Below are 6028 nucleotides of genomic sequence, written 5' to 3'. Positions count from 1 at the left end.
TCCACCACACACCCCTAACATATCAAACACGCAACTTTCCCCCTCCGGTTCATCTGTCCGAAAACACGAAACACCGGGAACACTTTCCCGAATGCTTTCCCCCTTCGTCGGTATCACCTACTACCGCGTTAGAACACGTCTAGCTCTGCTTGTTGTCCTGATATGCACTTGATTGCTATGTATTTACTGTTCTCCCCCCTCTTCTCTCCGGTAGACCCCGTGACGATGTTGATGCCCCTGTGGTTGACTACATCACCGACGACCCCTCTCTCTCTTGCCAGAGCAACCAGGCAAGCCCCCCCTTTTGTCACCAGATATCGCCTACTCTTCTCTATACTGCTTGCATTAGAGTAGTGTAGCATGTTACTGCTTTCCGTTAATCCTATTCTGATGCATAGCCTGTCATTGCTGCTACAGTCATTGATACCTTACCCGCAATCCTAAATGCTTAGTATAGGATGCTAGTGTTCCATCAGTGGCCCTACACTCTTGTCCGTCTGCCATGCTATACTACTGGGCTGTGATCCCTTCGGGAGGTGATCACGGGCATACTATATACCTTACACTGTTACATTACCTGTGATACTGTTCGGAGTTGGGGGCTGAAGGGGCAGGTGGCTCCATCCCGGTAGAGGTGGGCCTGGGTTCCCGACGGCCCCCGACTGTTACTTGGTGGCGGAGCGACAGGGCAGGTTGAGACCACCTAGGAGACAGGTGGGCCTGGCCCTGTTCGGCGTTCGCGGATATTTAACACGCTTAACGAGATCTTAGTATTTGATCTGAGTTGGCTACGAGCCTATACGCACTAACCATCTACGCGGGAGTAGTTATGGGTATCCCGACGTCGTGGTATCAGCCGAAGCACTTCAGACGTCAGCGACGGAGCGGCGCGCGCCGAATTGGACTGGAACGCCACTAGGCTAGGTCTGCTTTCGACCGCGTACGCAACGTGCAGGTGTGCTATGGGCGATGGGCCCAGACCCCTGTGCGCTTAGGTTTAGACGCTGGCCTCTCTGTTTTGCCTAGGTGGGGCTGCGACGTGTTGATCTTCCGCGGCCGGGCATGACCCAGGAAAGTGTGTCCGGCCAAATGGGATCAAGCGTGTTGGGTTATGTGGTGCACCCCTGCAGGGAAGTTAATCTATTCGAATAGCCGTGATCTTCGGTAACAGGACGACTTGGAGTTGTACCTTGACCTTATGACAACTAGAACCGGATACTTAATAAAACACACCCTTCCAAGTTCCACAGACAACCCGGTGATCGCTTTTCCGCAGGGCGACGAGGAGAGGATTGCCGGGTAGGATTATGCTATGCGATGCTACTGGAGATGCTACTTGGAGATACTATTTGGAGGACTTCAATCTACTCTCTCCTACATGCTGCAAGACGGAGGCTGCCAGAAGCGTAGTCTTCGATAGGACTAGCTATCCCCCTCTTATTCTGGCATTCTGCAGTTCAGTCCACCGATATGGCCTCCTTACACATATACCCATGCATATGTAGTGTAGTTCCTTGCTTGCGAGTACTTTGGATGAGTACTCACGGTTGCTTTCTCCCCCTTTTTCCCCCTTTCCTTTCTTTCTGGTTGTCGCAACCAGATGCTGGAGTCCAGGAGCCAGACGCCACCGTCGACGACGACCCCTACTACACCGGAGGTGCCTACTACTACGTGCAGCCCGCTGATGACGACCAGGAGTAGTTTAGGAGGATCCCAGGCAGGAGGCCTGCGCCTCTTTCGATCTGTATCCCAGTTTGTGCTAGCCTTCTTAAGGCAAACTTGTTTAACTTATGTCTGTACTCAGATATTGTTGCTTCCGCTGACTCGTCTATGATCGAGCACTTGTATTCGAGCCCTCGAGGCCCCTGGCTTGTATTATGATGCTTGTATGACTTATTTATGTTTTAGAGTTGTGTTGTGATATCTTCCCGTGAGTCCCTGATCTTGATCGTACACATTTGCGTGCATGATTAGTGTACGATTGAATCGGGGGCGTCACAATAGCGGTCGGGTTGAGGGCAAGGTCGAGCCCTAAGACCATAAGTCGGCTGGGACGAGGAAGACGGTGCACCAGAAGTAGATGATACGTCAGTAGATTTATCCACAACACATGAACGTCGAGTATAATGAGAAGGAAAAGTGGGACGAGAAGAAACCATCGGAGGTGATGGAGATGGGGGTGACATCGTTGGTGATGAAGGTGGGAATGACATAGGTGTTGAAGGTGGGGAGTCATGTAGCAAGGGAGGAGAGGAAACCGTAGGAGATGACAGTGTCGGATCTGTAATAGTAGGGCGAGAAGGAGGAGTAGGAATACGAGGCACAGTGAGAGGTGTATCAGGAAATGTCAGAAAGGAGATATCCTCTACAGAAAAAGTTGAAGAAGATGATCGTGGGTAGAATGGATGAGACTCATCAAAAGTCACGTCCCATACGCATTCGACGACCAACCAGATCCCAACACCGATAACCCTTATGCGCATCACTGTAGCCTAGAAAAACACACTCGACAGACTCAGTGGTCAGTTTGTTGTGTTCTCGGGGGGCAAGGAGAACATTGCAAACACAACCAAAAAGCCGAAGCGCTGAATAATCAGGAGAACGATCAGAAAGACGTTCTAGAGGAATACCACCCTGCAGAGCAGATGAGGGTTGAATGTTTATGAGATATGTGGCAGTGGAGACAGCCTCGGCCCAAAAATGAGGCGGAAGAGAGGCGGCAATCATCATTGCATGAGCTGTCTCAAGAAGGTGACGATGTTTCCGCTCAGCCACACCATTTTGAGCGTGAGCACTAGGACAAGAGAACTGAGCAATAGTACCCTGCTCAGCAAGAAAACCATGCAACATTTTGGAGATATACTCGCTGGCAGAATCAGCACGGAACACACGAATAGGTGTAGAGAACTGAGTGTGAACCATGCCAGCAAAACGCTTATAAATAGAGAGGACCTCACTACGAGGGGACATAAAGTAAAGCCAAGTGTAACAAGAGAAATCATCTATAAAAATAATATAATATCGATGACCCCCTTTGGAAGAGAAGGGTGTCGGACCCCACACATTGGAATGTACCAGATCAAAAGGTCGATGAGACACTGACTCGCTAGTAGGATATGGTAACTGGACCTGTTTACCAAGCCTACAACCCTGACACTGTAAAGAGACATCTCCTGAGACATGCCCCAATAGACCACGACGAACTAAAGACGATAGTCGAGAACCACAAAGGTGACCAAGTCGATGATGCCATTGCTGGAAGGAGCTAGTAGCTGAAGCGACGAAGGAAGATGGATTGGCAAGTGTGGTGGCAGCGGAAGGAGCATGAAGCCAGTCTAACTCCCAAAGCCCCTGAGAATCACGGCGGCGAGGGCCAGCCCCAACCAAAGCCTTCGTGTGACGATCCTGAATAGTGTAAGAATCAACGTCAAGAATGACACGACAACCAGAATCAGTAAGCTGACTTGCGGAAAATAGGTTCATGGTAAGGCGAGGAACATGAGAAACATCTGGAACATAAAATGGAGTGGATGGAGTGCCTTGACTAGCAACAGGGAGAGGAGTACCATCAGCAGTAAGAACATTAATAGGAAACTCAAGAGATCTAAGAGAGGACAAGATAGAAGAATCAGAAGACATATGAAATGAAGCTCCAGAATCCAGAACCCATGGGGATGTACCTGACTGTGTAAACGGTGGTCGCTCAGCACTAGAAGCGCCAGTCACAGAGCCTGCAGTACCTGTTGAAGAACCCGAAGCAACAAGTAGACGCTTAAGCTTCACAATATCCTGCTCGGTGAGGGAGACAGTAGACGACGTAGAGGAAGAACCACGAGTCCCAGAAAAAGAATTGCGCTCCCTATTATGCATATCACAATTTTTCTGGAAGCAGTCAGACTCAGGGTGACCATCCTTGTTGCAATAGCCGCAATGAGTATGAGGACGAGAGCGACCCTCACGAGAGTGTCCCTCACTACCAGGAGTGGGTAGTAGCGGCGGAGCACTGGAGCGAGAAAGCACTGGTGGAGCAGCTCGAGCAGCAAGCACAGAGGGAACCTGAAGCAACCCAGCACCACGGAGGCGAGTCCCCTCAGCAGAAGCTCAGAAAGCACCTCAGAAATAGGAACATGGCCACGAGAAAACAACCGAGCACGCTGAGGCTCAAACTCCCCACGAAGCCGCGACAGGAACTCATAGACACGCTGAAACTCCAAGTCGGACCTCACAGTCTGGCAACAGGCGCAAGTGCCACAAACAGCAGTGCGAAGGGAGTCAAGCTGGCGCCAGATAGCGGAACTCTGAGTGTAGAACTCATCAATAGTGGAGTCTCTCTGCTGAAGAGCATGCTCCTGACGTACCACAGACAAGTAAAGAGCATCACCAGAGGGCTGATAGCGCTGACGAAGACGAGTCCACATCTCAAACACAGCGCTGAGACCCATAAACTCAGAAGCAAACTGTGGTAGAACATTGGCAGTGAGGACAGCCGCTGCACGAGCATCATCATCACACCACTGAGTGTAAGCAGCCAGATCATCACGATAAACGGAAAGAGCATCCGAATAAACCACGACCTGCTGGTCATAAGCAGCAACCGCATCATCATCAGCAATTCGGGCTGCAGCCCTATCATCATCAGAAGATTTGCGGCAAGAGCAGGTGGAGGCGACGGTGGGATAGGAGCCACAGAAGGAACCGGACGCTGAGGACAAGGAACCTCGCCGGAAAGAACTCCCAGAGACGAAGGCCATGCATGTGAATGCGCATAAAAGCAGCAAACTCAGCATAGTTAGCCCCATCAAAAATCACCGGGCAGCGCAGAATGGCGACATAGCCCAACGAGGTCGAAGACATGGTGCGCTCTCTGTTCCTTTTTTTAACCTTCTTTTTTTTAATCAATCCCCACAACCGATCGATGAATCCAGAGTAAGTCAAACGATAGAAGCAGCGCCCGCAGCGCTCGTACACCAGAATCAGAGGAGCAAAGCTGCGGCGACCCGACCTGGGTGAGCCAAAGGCCAGCGGCGGCCGGACCAGAACGCCAGTCAGAGACGCGGAGGCGGCGGCCGGACCCGAGCGCCAGTCTGAGACGCGGCGAGGGCGGCCGGACCTCGAGCACCAGCCCGAGACACGGCGGCGGCGGCGGCCGGACCTCGAGCACCAGCCCGAGACGCGATGGCGGCGGCCTGACCTGGAAGAGCAGAAGGCCAATGGGGGATGCCGGACCTCGAGGCGGCAGGGTGCCTCGAGCAGCCGGACTTCGCTGTCTGGCGGGTAGAGACGAGACGGAGATCGGCTACGAGACGCGTCAGGAGCACTGGCACGATCTGGCAAACGGGATCGACGACAGAGCAAAGATATTGACTTCACGGAGAGGAGCAGCAGCGACTGGATCGATGAGACCAAGTCTCGATGGGATCCAACAGCCAGCTATGGATCGATGTGTGGACGCCCGCAGGAGCGGAGGAACAGAACGGGCCGGTGGGAGATTGGATCAAAAAAAAGCCTAGAGCTCTAATACCATGTTGAGACGAGAACAACTTAATATTATTGGAAGGCCAAAGCCAACATATATATGAGTACAAGAGGATGCCAAAAGACTAGAATGTAAAAGATCAAAGGACATCACTAATATAACTCTAACAAGTTCAAGTTCTAGACTTACACTGGTGCTCGTATTTTTAGCGATTTATTTCAGGCCTTCCGACAATATTGCGTTCAATATGAGTAGACGTTCCGTCAACTACGAAGGCTTTTCTGGCAACTTCGTCAAAATTAAGATTACGTATCTGCTGAATCTCCCTAAGGTACTCATAAAGATAGGATGTGCGCGCGCGTTAATAGAAATGAGGGTATATGAGCGTCGGCGTCTGTATTATGCTCAGGAAAAAAAGTGAACGCACGAAGTACTGCACATGCCCTGCACACGCCTATGATCACCCCGCTTCTTCCGTTGCTCGCCAACCGTACTGATTAAGAAACTACACAGATGATTATGTGACCGTTATGCATGGCGTATGCGACTCAT

Source organism: Triticum aestivum, chromosome 3B, assembly GCF_018294505.1.
Source record: "Triticum aestivum cultivar Chinese Spring chromosome 3B, IWGSC CS RefSeq v2.1, whole genome shotgun sequence".
Classification (NCBI taxonomy): domain Eukaryota; kingdom Viridiplantae; phylum Streptophyta; class Magnoliopsida; order Poales; family Poaceae; genus Triticum; species Triticum aestivum.
The sequence above is the reverse complement of the archived record's forward strand: the minus strand, read 5'-3'. Positions refer to the sequence as shown.